Source organism: Panthera onca, chromosome A1, assembly GCF_046562875.1.
Source record: "Panthera onca isolate mPanOnc1 chromosome A1, mPanOnc1 haplotype 2, whole genome shotgun sequence".
In the NCBI taxonomy this organism is placed as follows: domain Eukaryota; kingdom Metazoa; phylum Chordata; class Mammalia; order Carnivora; family Felidae; genus Panthera; species Panthera onca.
This window is the reverse complement of record NC_138339.1, coordinates 31609453-31626957: the sequence shown is the minus strand read 5'-3', so window position 1 is coordinate 31626957 and position 17505 is coordinate 31609453. Positions and strand designations below refer to the sequence as shown.

At 40.4% G+C, this 17505-nt stretch overlaps 1 protein-coding gene across 5 annotated transcripts in view; it reads left to right on the top strand.

The window, feature by feature from the left end:
* FYB1 (FYN binding protein 1) overlaps positions 1-17505 on the top strand; it is a 161895-nt gene that overhangs the window by 42074 nt on the left and 102316 nt on the right. The window contains exon 1 of one of the 5 annotated variants that reach the window (XM_078445110.2): positions 4314-4479. The exons of the other annotated variants lie outside the window; for them this stretch is intronic. The gene's annotated coding sequence lies outside the window, so the exon portion shown is untranslated. Of the gene's footprint in view, positions 1-4313; positions 4480-17505 lie in introns of those variants that run through there. 5 annotated transcript variants of the gene reach the window in all.

Below are 17505 nucleotides of genomic sequence, written 5' to 3'. Positions count from 1 at the left end.
CCTACTAGGGGCACATGCTCAAATATATCTTACTGCTAGCTGCACATAATCAAAAATCTTGAGTGGCCACTCTTCTGCATGACAAAAACTCAAGAAAGGAGAGCCTCCAGGAGAAGATGAGAAATGGGCCCAGGTCTCGCATGCCGACTTCTCAGAGACTGCTGGCATCTTTCAAAAAGTCTTGCCGGTTAGCAAAACCTCACACAGCAGAACCCCTGGAAGTTATTCAAGTCCTTGTACCTTTTCTTATTTTGAATGCATATGTAGAATCTAAGAAGCTGAGCGTTGGAAAAACTTTTGATATTGATCAGCTAGTTTTCTGCTTCCCTGAGAAGCAAAAAGAAAGGGCAGGTTGGAGGAAGGAGGGTGGGGTCAGAGGGATCCAGGGTGGAGGAAAGTAGAGAAAAACCATCTTTTTTTTTTCACACACTAATCTGGAGCCGGTCCTGCCCCTTGCAGGTTGTAATGTTTGTCTGGTTTGTGTGTGGGAATACTGATGGGTGGAAGGGGAGGGAACTGTTACAGTTACAGAAACTAAGCAGACCTGTTTCTTGGCTTCTGTCCTATGTGATGCATTCTCATACCAGTTACCAATGTGTCTGGACACACTGGGGAGTTTTGACAGCAGATAGTGAACTCACTCTGGGAATTTACACTTTACATAACCTGTGATCAGAACGTGATTGGCTTCAAGACAAAGCTCCTGACAAGGGGAAGTCCATCAGCCCGGCGGGGCCAGTTTGGGGAGGGTGTGGCCTCATTTGTGCTTCACCTGCGGCTACTTAGTCTGGTGAGTCTGGTGAGGCTGGGGCTCTCCTGACAAATGCACTCCCTTGCTGAGCAAGCCAGGTCGAAGCCCGCCCAATCTGCCTTCGCACCATCTCCAGATCCTCACGGTAAGGGAAGCCATCAGGATTGTGTTAAAGCCTAACTTGAGACCAAATCATTTTCACTCCCAAACACATTCATGATTTGTTTTCCAAGTAAGTCCCTGGAGACCGTCAAAGGCACAGCACAGCCGGCATAGCCACCAGAACCAGATCACCTCTCCTTGAAAGGTGGCTCCACTGGCCATTGGCTTCGTGTCTCTTCCTGAAGAACTAGAATGTTAACTGTCACTTTTTTTAATTGAGAGGAAATAAATGTTATAATTGCTCAGTTCAGGAACACTAAGTACAGCATTTAATTTAGAGAACAGAAAAGCAGGCACGTTGACAGGCCACACGTATAAACAGTCCCATGCTGCAGACAGAAATAGGGTAAGATTTCTCAACCTGGGGTACAGGTGAAGACGACGGTCAGATAGGAATAGTAGAAGAATTTACCTGGGTTGTAAAGACAGAAATTCTGGCATCCTAAATAGGTATTGTTACAGGTAGCATCGAGCTGAGTAAGCTGGCTTCCTCCAGCCTCCTAACATAACCCCTGACTCACTACTTTTCCCCCTATGGTATTTTATTTCCTTGTGTTGCACAATAGAGCTGCACATAATGGAGAAGAATGAGCCTGGTTTTCAAGTCCACAAAGAAAGGGCTATTCATTTGAGACCTTCATCATTTGCTTAGAATTGCTCTTGCTGGAGGAGGGGAGAGTCCTAAACATTTAATAAAAGAGCCAGAAGCATTGAGGTGTTAGCTATAATTCTGCAGCAGATGTAATGTAAGATCTAGTATTTGAGTTAAGAAACCTTCGAATGATTTTATTTTAGGAAATTGCTCAGGTTTCCTTGTAATTTGTTAAAAGCTTTAGTGAGTAGCTACAAAAATAATGAAAAGTAGGTGTTTGAATAATAACGCAATATTACACTATTATTTTCCTTTAAAAATACAATGCAGGTAGTTCTTTCTGACTCCATCCTCTGGTAGCACCATCTCAAGAAGGATTATATGTGAAGAAAAATATACCTCTCATATTTTGTATTCTTTCCTTTAAATGAAGGGGAAAAATACTGCTGCTATACAGTGACTTAAAAATCTTACGTTAATTTGCTGCTTCACAAAAATCGTTGCATGTATCCAGAGCACCCAGTAAAACAGGCTTAGGCCAGAAAAAGTGCTTTTACTTTTGCATGTTCTGATTATAAGCCACATAACATCGAGGGGCATGGGGAGAGCCAAATGGAATTTGTATCATCATTATCATGGTTTTATCAAATAATAAATTATTGCATATTTCTTCCTTTGTGAAGAATTATAAAAATAGAGAAAAATTGTTTATTATTATGTAATAATAAGATCAACTCAATATAAGATAGATTCAGGTAAGTATTTACACTTTTCATTTATTTCAGGAACATTTCATTATGTTACCAAACTCACCTCATAGTGTTTTACTTATTTTTATTAAATCTCCAAACCTTTCAGACACTATCAATGAGCATAGCTACCATTCAATTTAAATACTTAAATTTTTAAATATAATCTTTGTAAATGTGTACATTTCTTCTCCCCTATTTTAGAGCAAAATTTATTTCTATCTCACAGAGGTGAAAATTGCTGGGTTCACTTTTCCTGGGATACATGCATTAAAAAAAAGTACCCCACAAACTAAGAAGCCTCCCTTGGCCCGTAATAAATTAATTCACTCAACAATGTTTATAAAGTGCCTCTGTGTGCCAGGCACTGTACTAGGAACTATGGATCAAAGACCAGCCACAGCCCCCACCCTTAAAAAGCTCAAGGTCTAGTGAGAGAGACAGACTTGTCTCCAAAAACTGAAAGATACCTCAGAAGCCAGAGCAAGGACATCCTGCCAAGTCTTAAGGGACTGAGTTCAAATGGAGATGACATCTACACTGGGCTTTGGGACTCGCACAGGAGTTTTCCAGGTAAATGTGAAGAGAGGAGATGCATTTCATGAAGGCAGGGCATGTTCTGGGTTTGGGGAGATATTGTTTTGTTGATATCTTTGGCATCAGAGGGAGGTTGGTGGGCAAGAAAAAAAAACATTAAGACTGACTTTGAAACCTTAATATTTCTTCTCTTTCTGTCTTTCCCTCTCTCATCCGGCAAAATCCCAGGACAGTAGAGTTGCCCCCTGATGTCAGGACCCAGGCCCCCTTCTGGCTCTGCCACCCCTAGAGCATTGCTCTCCTTCCTCTTCAGTGAGCGGCAGCGACTCAGGCCCCCACAGCATTGCAGCCAGCAGGAAGGGGAAAGCGTGCTAGGTTAAGGGTACTATCCAGGAGCTACATAAATCTCTTCTACTTTGATCCCATTGGCCAAATCTTAGTCATATGACCACATCTAGTGGCAAGAGGGGCTAGAAAATGTTTTCTTCTGTGTAGTCATATGCCTGGATAAAAATGCAAGAATTCTCTTGCCATAAAATAGGCGTTGGCAAATTTTTTTCTGGAAAGGGCCAGATAGTAAATATTTTAGGCTACATACAGGCTTTGTCATGTGTTGTTGTTCTTCTTTTTAGATTCTGGGTTGTTGTTTTTTTAAACTCTTTATAAATGTAAAAATCCATTCTTAGCTTAGCTTATACAAAACAAGCCATAGGCCAGAGCTGGCACATGGGCCATGGTTTACAATCCCCTGCTGTGGAAGGGGAGGAAACCAGACAGGGAGGGAAGTGACCATCTCTGATGCGACTGCTACAAGATTATAAACACTAAGAAGAATCTTGTCTTGTTCACTTTTCTAGTCTCAGTATAGTGCTTGGCCCATACAGTAGGTGCTTAATGTTTACAACTGATGGATGGATGGGTGGATGGATGGATGGATGGATGGATGGATGGAAAGAAGGTGAGGAGGTTAATTTAACAACCGCAATTTGTTAAAACCCCACTTAGTCCCAATGGTAGTCTCTCAACAGAGATTGTAACTTGAATACTCCAGTCTTTCCAGAGTTTGAAGGAAAGTTTAACCAACAGCAGAAAAGAGTGAAACCACTGGGCTTTCCGCCACATGCACCCCCATCGGCTCATAGAGCCGAGCACTCATTTCATCTCCCAGTTGCAGATGCAGTTAAGTCCCAAATCTTCATGGCTCAGAGTGGACCTCCCTAATCGACAGTCCTCTCTCTGACCCCTCCTGCAGGAGGGCAGCCCCAGGTGTGTAACAGGTTCCAGAACCACAGCCTTCTGGCTCCTCCCCTTGCATGCCAGAGTGGCGGGCCCGAGAACCTCGTTCCGAATTTGTCCTTAAAACTGTCATATGCTTGGTGGGAATGTCAGCAGAAGCGTCCAGGCTGAACAGACAGTTTTTAGTTCCCCTTATTCTCCCCCTTCTTACTCAATATCCTGAGGACATAAAAGAACTTTTCTTGACTCGGTCAGCCTAGTGGGGGGAGGGAGGGGTGGCTCACTCAAGCATTCCCCTGGACATCACCCTGCCAGGCATCAGAAAGTTCCACAGTCCTCAGACTCTGCATGCTGAGCAGACACAACAGCCCAAAGTGAGGGGGCCCAGCCCCTGGCCCCAGGAAGACGAGCCACATGAGGCCATCCCCCCCACCTCATTCTGCAGGAGTCAGGTAACTGCTTCTTTCAAATAAACGTGTGAGTTTTTACAGCAGGATTTGGTGCCGTCTCCAAATTTTGGCAGTATCGACTGTGATAGCTGAAATAACTAAGAGAAAGACACATTCTGCTGGAAAATAGCCAAAGAGGTGTTCATCAGACACTAAAACACAGCCTCGTTGTGGCCAGAGGGTGCTAAGCAGATAAAAATGTGTCTGTCACTTGCTGTTTCGTAACTGAATAGGGCCTCTCACATGTTCCTGTTCCAGCCTCTGGTTCAGCTGCTCTTAAACGAAGTCTTACAACAGAACATGAAACCTGGTCCTATTGGGCACAGACGATTCAGTTCACCCTGGCTCCTAACAAGTGTGTGCTCATTCTTTTGATGAGGAGGAGCAAATTTCAATTTCCCCTCAACCTTAAGATCTGGCAGGGGGTGGGGACTCGTGTGAAATTTCTACACAGACCAGGGAAAGGAAGCTAGGCCGCCATCAACCCTGCCATCTCAGAAGGAGTCCTGGCAAACAGGGACAAAGGATGACAAAGGACTACAAATGATCTGAGGAAATCTTTCAAAGCGACAGTAACTAAAAACAAAATTCGGTTGGAGCCTTTGGCCCTCTCATATGAATTTCTGCCTCTTCTGAAGAATTCATAAGGCCTTTTCCCATCCTTTTCATGAGAGTTATGATGAGGTAGTTCACAGAAGAGCATGGGCCTCTTACTCTGCCTCCTACCAGCTATGTGACTTTGGGTGAGCCACTTAACCACTCTGTGCCTCAGTTTCCTCTAAAAAATGAAGACAAAAGTAGTACTTACCTCAGAGAGCTGTTGTAAGTATAAAATTATATGAAGTTATTGTTTACTAATATGTAATAGTAGATTGTTAATATTTGCCACTTAAAGCAGTTTGGCATTAGGTAGAGATTATTCCATGTGGAAAAATAGATAGGTTTATGAACACAAGGCAAAGTCATGGCTGTGCTTTTCTGTCCATGCTGCAAGACCTGTCAGGAGAGGTTTTATGTAGACCAAAACATGTGCATATACAAGGCAAGGAATAAACTTCAAATATGATAATAACCAAGAAATTAATGTTACAGGTGAGGGGCAAAAGGAAGACATCATTCTTTCGAGTAAAACCACATCTTTAAAAATCCTCCACTAAAAGTTATCACGAATATCAAAGGCATTGCAGTGTATTCGAGAAACATCCTGGGAGAAGTCAGCCTTCTGTTTTAGAAACAAAAGTCTGGGAAGGATTCCATTTCTCTAGGGGAATTATTTACAAGACTCAAATTCATGCTGCCTGCTTGTCACTTCCATCCACTTAACTACCAGGAGCTTCAAATGCTCCACAGCTCCTGCCCACATCCCATAGGCCCCCTTCTTTGGACTTTGGAGCTCAATAAAGTTGAGTTTCTAGGGGAAATTCACTCTTGAACGTTATGGCGGTCCCATCGAGCAGTCACACTGACACCTAGTGGTCTAAAAGTTAAGTGCAAGCACTTAGCCCATTTTAATCTCTCTTTTTGTGAAAGCCCAGAGGCAATATGTCCCAGGCATGTATTTCTATAGTTGCTGAGTGAAGAGAAGTGGATGTTGGAATCGTCTCTGTATCAGCCACTAGGAATAAACCAAATATGTATGTGTTTGAGAAGAGATGAAAATCCCATGAGAAATTTTAGAAGCTGAAATTACCTGATCAGAAGCTAGTAGAGGGTTTCTCTCATAGATATGGAGAGTTCAGGGCTTGTCCTGTTCTTCTACTTCTGCTAACTGGCCTCCTTACTCGAACAAGAAACAAGTAAAACCATTCAGTATATAAATTCAATGTATGATTTATTAATAATATTGCTGAGTCCGCGCCCTGGATGTTGGTCAGATCTTGCTTCCAAGAGCAGGTTAAATGACACAAAAGCTCATGTGCAACATGTAACTGATTCCCCACTCTGTCTTTCCAAGTCAGGGACAACCCCAGCAGGAATGTCTACTCTAGGGTGATAACGTATGGTGGCCCAGACAAGGTTATCATGCAAAAAGACTTTCTGGCCTTCATCCTGAACTTCATCCATTTAGGCACTTGGATATTCATAGAAAAACAGCACAAAGCATATTGGACTTTTGTGAAGGTGGGCATATCAGTTTCCTGTGGCTCCTGCAACAAATTATCACAAACTAGATGGCTTACAACAACAGAAATGTATTCTCTCACAGTTCTGGAAGCCAGAATTCTGAAATCAAGCTGTAAACCAGGCCATGCTCCCTCCAAAGGCCCTGGGGGTGTATCTATTCCTGGCCTCTTCCAGCTTCTGGTGGGTCCAGGCATTATCTGGCTTGTGGCTATATCACTCCAATCTGTCTTTGTCTTCACATGGCCTTCTCCTCCTCCTCTTATCTTTCTCCCTTCCGTATTTTATAAGAACACTTGTTCCTGGATTCAGTGCCACCTGGATAATATAGGATGATCTCATCAGATGATCCTTAATTAGGGGTGCCTGGGTGGCTAAGTCAGTTCAACTATAATTGTTGAACTATATAGTAGTTCTATTTTTAATTTTTTGAGGAACCTCCATACTATTTTCCATAATGGCTGCACCAGTTTGCATTCCCACCAAGACTGGACAAAGGTTCCCTTTTCTCCACCTCCATGCCAGTATTTGTTATCTCTTGTTTTCTTTTTTGTAATAGACATTCTGACAGGTGTGAGCTGATATCTCATCATGCTTTTGATTTGCATTTCCCTGATGAGTGATGCTGAGCATCTTTTCATGTGTCTGTTGGCCATCTGTATATCTTCTTTGGTAAAATGTCTATTCATGTCTTCTGCACATTTTTAAAATTGGTTGGCTTGTTTGCTTGTAGGAGTTTTATGGTTTCAGGTGTTACATTCAAGTCTTTAATCCGTTTTGAGTTAATTTTCATGTATGGTGTAAGATAGTGGTCTAGTGTCATTCTTTCGCATGTGACTGTCCAATTTTCCCAGCACTATTTATGGAAAAGACTATCTTTTCCCTGTTGTATATTCTTGATTCCTTGGTCATAAATTCATTGACTATACATGCATGGGTTTATTTCTGTGCTCTCTATTCTGTTCCATTGATCTGTGTGTCTGTTTTTATGCCAATACCTACTGTTTTCATTATTATAGCTTTGTAATACAGTTTGAAGTCAGGTAGCATGATGCCTCTGGTTTTGTCCTTTCTCAAAATAGCTTTGGTTATTTTTTTTCTTATGGTTCCATACAAATTTTCGGATTGTTTGTTCTATTTCTGTGAAAAATGCCATTGGAATTTTTATAGGGATTTTATTGAATCTGTATATTGCTGTGAGTAGTATGGACACTTTAATGATAATAATTCTTCCAATTCATGAACACAGAATACCTTTCCATTTATTTGTGTTCTTCCGTCTCTTTCATTACTGTCTTTTAGTTTCTAATATAAAGAACTTTCACCTCCTTGATTAAACTTATTCCTAGATATTTTATTGCAGATGGGTTTGTTTTCTTAATTTCTCTTTCTGATAGTTCATTATTAGTGTTTATAATCACTTTGGTATCCCAACATGCCACATGCTCCCATTTGTCCTCATGGTTGGCAGGGCTGGTGATTGTCTTATGCATAAAGAAACCCTTAGATGAGCACAGCAGGATAGGATGGGTCATATACCATGAGCTGCTTGAAAAAAATCTCCCAAGGTGATTGTACCATACCCTGTGCTTCTAACTTACCCTGTCCCGTGTCAGAGGAGACCATCCAAAACACCTTTGTTTATTTAACACATCAGTTACAAAAATAACTTTAGTCAGTGAGGTGTGCTTATACCACTCAAGTAATTTTTTATTGTTTTTATTTACATTAGAGATCTGACATTGGTCCTTTGTGACATTTTTGCCACATTTATATGTACGTCATTTAAAACGTCTTAAAAGTTTTGAAAAAATATTCTCAATCAAACAAAATTTCATCCGGACAGTAGAATGTCTTCAAAAAGCTTGATCTTGTTGAAAGATCATTTTCTCCTCCATTTCAAGTCACGTTCATTTTCCTCTTCCATTTACTAAAACTAGGGTAAAAAGAAAGAAAATATCCCACTGTGGAAAAATATCAAAACAATTGTATCATTTACAAAGAGTTTTCATTTAATTTAATAATCTTTCAGATACTACTCAACTATTTACACCACTTTTTTGTGGTAAAATATACAGAACATAAAATTTGCCATTTTAACCATTTTTAAGTGTGTACAATTCCATGGTCATAAGTACTTTCACACTATACTATGGCCATTAACACCATCCATCTCCAGAATGTTTTCCTTTTCCCCAACTAAATTCTATGCCCATTAAACACTAATTCCCCATCACCTCCTACCCTCAGCCCCCGATCATCACTATCCTACTTACTCTCTTTATGAATTTGACTACTCTACGTACCTCAGATAAGTGGAGTCATACAATATTTTTCTTTTTATGATTAGCTTATTTCACTTAACGTAATGTCCTCAAGGCTCATCCATGTTGTAGCACTAAAGAGTTTCTTCCTTTTTCAGACTGAATAACATTCCATTGTGTGCATATAACACTCTTTCTTCATCCATTCCTCCACCGTTGACACCTGGATGGCTTCCCCCTTTTGACTTCTGTGAACAACGCTGCTATGAACATGGGTGTGCAAATATCTGTGCAAGTCCCCATTTTCACTTATTTGAGTGGAATTGCTGGATTGAAGAATCAGCATGGTGTTTTCCACAGTGGCTTCACCATTTTATATTTTCACCAGCAATGCACAAGAGCTCAATTTCTCCACATTTCTTGCCAACATTTGTTATTTTCTGGTGGGTTTTTTTTTTATATAATAGCCATCCTAATGGGTGTGAAGTAATAGCTCATGTGGTTAAATATTTTAATTAAAGGATATCTTTATTTTAAAATAATAGGTGACTTTCTCTGTCGTATTTTCATTCTTTAGGAAAACCACAGAATTTTAAAAATCATAAAAACAAGAAGGGATTTTGGTGTATTTAATTTTTTATTTCTGTTCTTTGAATGAACCATCGATGTTAACAGTATGTATGTGTGTTTATATATATATAGATAGATAGTTATATAGATATATGGATATATAGATATATATAGACACACACACATTGCTTTTTATCCAGACAAAAGGAGTTATTTTATATGAATTCATTGCTATCAATCTGATTTTTGCCTTGGGCCTTCCCAAATCATAGCCTCCTTCCCTAGCTAGATCAGTTCACACCCTTCAACTTCCTTCTGCAGCCAGATGAATAACAAACACCATCCCAGGGGGACAATGGATGAACCGAATGGTGCCCCAGGCCCCTAAACTGCCAATTGGATTATTCATGTCACTGACTCTAGGGGGCAGTTGTTTGGGGAGAAAAGAGACCTAATAGGTCATCCAAGTAAACATCCCACCCTGATGTGACACTCACCGAGACCAAACATCAAAAATAAAGCCAGCGGCATTGTTCGTTTTGTCTTCTCTCACCCTTTTCAGATGGCCTGTGATGTTGCAAAGTCCAGCAGGATGTCTTGGCCTCAGGCCCCATATCCCCTGTCTTGCTTTGTCTCCTTGCTCATCTCAGATCTGCTATGGTCAAGACCATGGGTAGAACAAGTACTAACACACCACCTGCCATAATGAAAGGTTCTTGGGCAGAAGGTAAATCATTAAGGTTAGGTGGAAGACGTTTTGGGTCAGAATGAGAAATTTGTCTTCTATGTGAGCTGAGGATTCAAACTCAAACTTGTAACCATACAAGATGGAAAGAAAGTCATGATTCCTCTGATGTATTTAGGCAAACATGGGATTTAGAGTCAGAAAACCTAGGTTTAGTTCTCTTTTCTACCATGTGCTGGAGCTTGGGTTTTCCTTCTCTGACAATAGGGATAAATCAAGCTTTGAGAGGATCAAATAAGATATTGTATGTAAAATTTTGTTTTAAAATGTGATTATTAGGTCTAATAATAGAATTAGAACAGATATAAAACTCCAAACTCTAGAAATTTTTGCTAACCATACAAGTGTACATAGTTTGGTGGGGGGGGGGGGGGGGGAGGGGGAGGGGGGTGTTGAGGGCATTTGGACCCTGAAATGAGTAATCTTAATAAGCACAAATTTTAAACTAGACGGTGGCTATGTGCTACATCCAACAACTATTGGCGCATTAGTAAGGAGTCATCAGTTCTCTCAGAAGAAAATGAAGGAATGTATGAAGGAATGGATAAGTGAAAGCCCAGAGCAGTGGAAGCCATGAAGCACCTTGGAAAGATGAGGGACCAGGGGAAAGAGGGTAGCTGGTGTTAAGAGCAAGATATACACCATGAAAAGTCTGAAATTGAGAACAGCACGATTTTAATAAGAAAGGGCGCAACCTGCTCTAACAAGTCCCGTGGTGACAAAGGTGAGAGAAGTTGCTCATCTCATGACACAGTCTTATTACTGTGACTTATGGGAGAGGAGAAGCGAGGCAAGAGGTGTGAGGTGAACGCACTGTTAAATCCTGATTACTAAATACTGAATGAATTATTTTCAAAGTTCAAAAGGAGAGACAGAGCAGGAATGCAAAGGGGGACACGAAGGGAGGGCTTCATACAGCCATGTTCTGTAGAGTGAGGTTTCAAATTTTCCCTTTCTGTTTGTGGAATCTTTCATAATCCTTCACTTCTAATGGCTAGGTTCACTCTCCTCCATTCACACTCCGGATCCTTTACTGTAACCGGTCTTGATTAGCTTGTCAACACCTTCCTCTTCTGAGCCGATTTCTTCTCACAGAACTTTCACATGCTGGGAAGGAAGTCTCTAGAAAACCCCATAGATGGCCTCATCTCCCTACCCCAGCCCACTCCGTGTAGACCATACACTTTCGGTTTCTAACTTCCTGTCAAGTGCAGAGAGAGAACTCACGGCCCGGGCTCCCGTGTCTATGTGTGTCTGCGTGTTTGTGTCTGTGCTGCAGGGAACATGGAGACTGAGAAAAAAGGAAGCAGAACATTTCTATGTTATTTTTTCCCAGGTCAAACAGCATCTTTCTCAGCCATCAAGAGTTTTTATTTTAGATCTCGTATGTTTTTAGCAAAGTAAGTTTTATTTTGCTTGTGTGTACTACGTATATATAAAAATAGAATAACCACTAGAAATAGTAAATGAAATTAAGATCTCTTTGAGATGATAGAGTTGGAGGCACAGGAAAAATGAAAGAAGTTCTGTCACATAATGGAGTGTACTTAAATATTGTCTTAAGATCCAAATAAGCCGCTAGTAAGACATCTATGAAAACACTTCAATTACCTACAAGTTTGTTAGCCAAACTGTAAATTCCTCAGAGACTATCTTCTAATTGATATATTTAGTTAACTCAGGCTGAGTGAATTATACAGTAAACAAATGTAAGTTAAATTTTCTATATAAGCTATACAAAATGGGCTAACAAAAATAAATGGTTTGGGGGCTGTTTGTCGTTCCCTACCACCAACCTCTGACTTCGTATTCTCTACATCCTGTCACCATTCCATTAGCATCAAGGAGTCAACAACTTATAGCAGAACAAACTTCAGAAACATATAAGAAGTCACAGTGAAGTTCCTGATCCATTTTGCTTAAGGCATCAGAAGCCATGACAAAGTCAGAACCGTGTTGGTGCAGGAGCTATTTGGTAGGATAACCAGAAAGGTTGGAAGGCTCTACTTTGTAGAAAGATGGTGATTTTCAAGACTGATTTTAAATACAGAAGGTACATAAAAGCCTAAAGCATCAATATACCTTGAGAGTCCAAGGTGACACAACATTTGGAAAGTGGGCCACCACTGGCTGAGCTTTACTTGCTGCTGAACTATCTTGTTTCCTCTACTCCAATTCCCTCTAGAAGAGAGAACACAGTAGGAACAAGGAAAGGATCCAGAACAGGTGCCTGAGGTAATACAAGGGGGAATAATGATGCAGAGGTTTTCTGCTAATGTACTTAGGCCAGCCTCCTGAAGCGAAATGGCCAAGTTCACCTGTGTTGAGGGGATCCAAGCAACACAGTTCCCAGAGAGACCCCACTCATGCCAGGTGCTGTCTTCTTCCTCCTTTACACCTCACAGCGGGAGGCTGGCTGCCGGGCTTGTCTGCAGCTCCTTCTTCACCTTTACAAGCCACCGACAGTCCTGTGAGGGCTCCCCCACCGCTTCCGCCATCAGCTCCTCCTACCTGTGCCCTTGCCCATTCTGCAGAGCCTGAGCTTGCCCCGAGAACTCAATTTGTGGTGAGGAGCATGTTCCCACATCCTGTTGAAGAGGGGCCTGGTGCTCCTCCAACCTCGGAGGCTCAGCCAACTGGAATCCATCACGGCCCATTCGCAATGAGGTAGAGACTCTGTGTGAGAGAGAGCTCTTAAAAACAGATTCATGAGAGGGGTTCAACACCCTTCAAGAAGCTAAGGAAATCATGTCCCCAGCTATCAAGCGTGGGCTCAATCATGGTGAAATTCAAATAAACTCAGCCCATCAGCCAGTATGTGTGATAGATATTATGGAAAGAAACGTGCCAGGCATTAGGGAGGTCTTGTTTGGGTGAGTGGTGGCGGAGGGGGGCTGTTTTCGAGGAAGAAAAATAAAAACAGTTCCCTGCTTTTACAACTCACTGGGGAAGAAGAGTAGACACAGTATGTACTTAAGTTAGAATCCATTAGGTACCTCAATATTTAGAAAGTGTTAATGGGGATGAAAAAACGTATTGCAGTTTCACTGTCTCTAGTGCCCAACCTGCCGTCTGTCATCTTGTGAGAAGTTGTAACAAGTACTGTATTTTCAAACCAACTTCTATTAACTCTGTCTTTACAACTAATAGCAAGTAGAGTGGTTTTATTAAGTAGTCTCTGACAATAAATAGTTTTAAGAAAGTTTGTTTTCAGATTAAAGTAATTCCCTTTTCCAAGTTCACTGAGTATAGAAGATTAAGTCTCTTTAAAAAGAAAAGAGGAGTGCCTGGGTGGCTCAGTCGGTGGCTAAGCGTCCGACTCTGGCTCAGGTCATGGTCTCGTGGTTCCTGAGTTCAAGCCCCGCATGGGGCTCTGTGCTGACAGCTCAGAGCCTGGAGCCTGTTTTGGATTCTGTGTCTCTCTCTCTGCTCCTCCCCCACTTACGCTCAGTCTCTCTCCTTCAAAAATAAATAAACACTAAAAAAAATTTCAAAAATGACACAAACACATCTTGAGGTAAAATCAGGCTTCAATTATTTTAAATTCATTAGTTCCCCATGATTCATGGCTGTTTTATCTTTTGTGTGCTTTGTAAATGAAACTTTACAAAGATGACACTTTCAAAGACATGGAACTTTGAAAACAATCTCTAGCAACAGCTTTTTTGTATTATTTAGTTTTCAAACAGGTATTTATAGATCTTAGATTATATTCTATTACAAAAATCAAAAGCAGACTTTCTGGTAAAGTGTTTTCAATAATCCAGGAGCGATAGATTAACTCAGGGCTTCTCAGCCGCAGCACTATTTGGACCGATAATTCTTTGTTGAGGGGCTGTCCTGTGCATTGTAGGATGTTCAGCAGTATCTCTGGCTTCTACTTACTGGAAGCCAAGAACACTCCCTTGGTCAGTCATCTCAGTCAAAGATTTTGGCAGACATTGCCAAAAATGCTTCTCATTGAGAACCACTGGATTCACCTAATATCCAAGATATGTTTAAAAGTATGAGTACTATAAAAATAAATCCCCAACTAAGCAAAACCCTGTTATCATCAACAGTGATAAAGTGTTTTTAATTTTTGATATGAAAATACGTAGACGAACTAGCTACAAAGGGGAACATTTTCTTAATGTGTTCAGTTTCTTGATGCCTGCCCTAAATGTCATCTCAGCCTTTGTTTAAGTATGTACTTGATCCATTACCTTCACATAAGTTGCTAAAAGCAAAGAAAGATTTTCTGGAATCTGGAGTTGTTAACTAGCAGTGCAGCGGATGTAGCAAATGCATTTTCACTCACAACCTCCTCCCTGGGGGTTGTGGCAAGCGTGGTAAGTTTATGCCAGTGAAGATACACAATTCTGAGGAAGGGAAAAATATATGGGGGCTAAAGGAAATTCATTTCTATCAAGAGCATTTCTACAGTTACATCTGTGTGATTATAGAGCAAGAGACGGGAGTTGTTTGTACTAAACATTATATAAGTAGATGGAAATGTAGGTACAGAGGGAAATCATAATGAATTGCTTCAAATGACTTTGGAAAAGAAATTTGAGTAATTTGAGATGAAATGTTTGATTTACTTAAAATATCCTGAACTCAAAAGGTCTTCCAGATTTTAAATACCTCTTCTTAGGAATAAGTAGGGCCCAATCTTTAAATCATTAAAAGTTAAAAAGGTTCTGCAAACTAATGTAAAGTGTTAATAAGGGAAACCAGACGCAACTCCCTGTACCATCTTCTCAGTGCTTTTGTAAATCTAAAACCTTTCTAAAAATAAAATAAAATAAAAATCTATTTTAAAAAATTGTGCAAATAATATGCACTGATGTGGATCAACTGTAAGGGAAGATGACAGAGATAATATTGAAAATATTTAACCACTGGAATTGTACAGGTACCAAGCAATCAGAATGGTTGCTTGTGATATATCCAGCTGGGCTCGAATGTAGCAACTATCAGTTCTGGAAAAGAGCAAACTGCAAAGCAAGGGTTTCCACTTGTGCAAAAAGTGGGGACAGGAAGAATGTGTGTGTGTGTGTGTGTGTGTGTGTGTGTGTGTGTGTGTGTTTATATATAATTGCATATGCACAGCTTAGAAATATACATAAGACCCTGAGAACAGTGGTTAACTCTGGTGAGGCAATGAAATAAGGATGAAAGAATGTCAAAAAAATTTTTTTATCATTTTTACCTTTCTATCCTTACCATTATGCAAGAAATCTAGCTATTATTGTTAAGATTAAGGGCAAATCTGGATGTTGAAAATCTTCTCTAATAAACTTAAAACAATGATAATGATCAAACAACTCCTAAAGCTAAGCAGTCAGAATAAGTGATTAAATAGTTGTAGAGATTGAGCTATTGATTTGCCAGATTTATTAGCAGTTCCTGTTTCTTCAAAGTGTCCATCCTATGTAAGAACTTACTACAATTTCTTTCTCTATCTTTCAACATTCAGTGAAAAGTTTCAGAGTGTGGGTAAACCAAGCTCCAACACAATAACTCCATTATGTTATCCAGCAGTATGTGTGTTTCAGTCACATTGATTTAAAATTACAACATAATATAACGTATGGGGCTCCTGGGTGGCTCAGTCTGTTGAGCAATCGACTCTTGATAATGTCTCTGGTATTATCTCACCAGATAATACCAGATTATTGTGGGGATTGAGCCCCATATCAGGCTCTGAGCTGACGGTGGAGCCTGCTTGGGGTTCTCTCTCCCTCTCTCTCTGCCCCTCCCCCTTTCACACACATGCACACACATGCACTTTCTCTCTCTCTAAAAAAAATAAATAAAAATAACATTAAAAAAAGAACATAATATAGCATAATGTATAAACTTGTCAAAGCACCATGTTGTTCACCAGAAACTAATGTAATATGTGTCAACTACACTCACATTTTAAAATTCAAAACAAATAAAATAAATATAATTAAATTAAATTAAAACATAACATTAACTGCAGTGCCTGGGTGGCTCAGTTGGTTAAGCGTCCAACTTCAACTCAGGTCATGATCTTGCAGCCCGCGTCGGGCTCTGTGCTGACAACTCAGAGCCTGGAGCCTGCTTCAGATTCTGTTTCTCCCTCGCTCTCTGCTCCTTCCCCACTCGTGCTTGCTCACTCTGTCTACCTCTCTTTCTCTCTCAGAAATAAACATTAAAAAGAATTTTTTTAAAAAAACCATAATGTGAACTATTATAACTTCAGAATTTGATCACCTGGAGAAAATGATATTATATGACTAGTGAATTATAAAAAATAAGGTTGGCAAACAATCATTGGCTGTGCAGTACAGGTAATTCTTGATCTAAGAATGTTACATGCATTCATCCATTTAATCTTGATTTAAAAACAGAATCCTGTGAAAAACGGAGAGTTATTATTATCATTTTACAGATGAAGAAAACTGAGTCTCAGAGAGGTTAAGTAACTTGTTAGGTCACGTGGCCAGTAAATGACAAAATCAAGATTTGAACCCAAGTCAATAATCCTAGAGCCTGGGTTATTAACCATGATGTTGCACAGCCTCCTGGGTCTGGGCTGGCAGCTAAGAGACTTAAGTTCCAGTTCTGAATCAACCACTTCCATATTTTCTACTGTAAAACCAGGACGTGGAGTTTGACAATGGGTTTGTTTGTTTCATGGGTTTTCCCCCATGAAACCCAAGATATGCAGTTGCGATCACTAAGTACAATATTGCTGTAATCTTTTATTTGCTCTTTCCTCTCCAGTGCAGTGAGAGAGGAGGACTAGATGATTCCTAAGGCTTCCCTTGCGGTATAAAACTAGGAGACCCTCTGATGTTATAAGCATGCTTACAGTTATTAGCTTAATCGACTTAATAGCCCCATGAAGCTGCGTTGTTATTCCTATGATAGAACTGAGCAAACTAAGGCCCAGAGACCTTATGTCCCCAGCCCTAAGTTAAATAGCTGGTAAGATTCAAACCCAGGCAGTCTGGCTCCCCACTCTGTGCTATTAACCACTCTGCAATGTAGCTTCTTGTTATAAATCTAGAATAAATTATAGATCTAGAATATACATTGCAAAATATAAAATGAGTCCAGAATAAAGGAGTTCTTCCCTGGAGACCAACTTTCTTACAGATGGGGAGCACGTTTTTGTGTTAATACTTCTGTATGCATCTTGTGTTAGGGTTTGGAGTCTCTGCAGCCGTGATCTCCTTGGGAGGACACAGGGAAGGACCCATCTTCTCCCATTCTATCCCCCAGCACCCCAACTCTCCCTAGTCCTGCTGTCTTCCTGCCTAAGGCCTTCAGGGATTGTTTGAGGATTGGAAGATATCATGGGGACAAAAAGAG